The sequence below is a fragment of the Octodon degus genome, unplaced genomic scaffold (genome assembly GCF_000260255.1).
Source record: "Octodon degus isolate 3935 unplaced genomic scaffold, OctDeg1.0 scaffold00112, whole genome shotgun sequence".
Classification (NCBI taxonomy): Eukaryota; Metazoa; Chordata; class Mammalia; order Rodentia; family Octodontidae; genus Octodon; species Octodon degus.
The window spans coordinates 3,809,961-3,810,779 of record NW_004524688.1 but is presented as its reverse complement, the minus strand read 5'-3'; positions in this window follow the sequence as shown (position 1 = coordinate 3,810,779).

Sequence of the window (819 nt, the reverse complement as noted above, 5' to 3'; positions counted from 1 at the left end):
AGAAACTCACAGTAGCAAGCCTGTTTCAGCCTCCCAAACCCAATACATCATGCAGATTTAGAGGGAGGCCACAATGAAAACTCATTTAAAAGAACACACTATGGCTGATGCAAAATATTGTGTGGTGACTCCTCCACATGACAGGAGGGTGTCACCTGATTAGTCACACTGGGTCAGCACAAGGAACCTGGATTGTCAGGAACGCACACTCAGCCCTTTTGGGGGCCAGGCTCAGCATATCCATCTGCATCTGTGAAGCCTGGGCTCTTTTCTTTTCCCAAAACTATCCCATCATTTCTGTTTGATGTTTCAGGTTCTGGACCAGTCTGGCAGCCTGGAGATCTGTAGGAGCAGCTGGGTTTTCAACAGGGTGAAGCCACATAAGGCTGTTTGTGGTGAAGTAGGGGGCCACAGAACGCTGTTGTACCCCAGCGTGTGGTACCCATGAGGGGGACAGAGGGCAGAAAGCGCCTTAGGTGGCTGGGAGACACGGATAGATGGGGTGGTTAGGGCAGCTGAAGCAAATGTCCTTGGAATGGGCCCTGGAAAATTCCTGAGGTTATCCCTTCTCCTCTTTCAGCCAGGACCTGTGTGGCATTTCTGAAAGAGGAACCTGAGTACTAATTTCAGAGTCTCTAGGTCTCCAGAAGGAGAAGGGACTCTATGTGCCACTGAGGTATGGTGCCACCCCAGCACACTCAGTAGCTTCCTTGGAAGTCTAAGCCCTGTGAGCACAGAGGGCATGACTCCCTTTCTTGTCTGTGGGCTGTGCCACAAAGATGCATTTTACAGTGTCAACTGCATTTTTTTTTTTTTTTT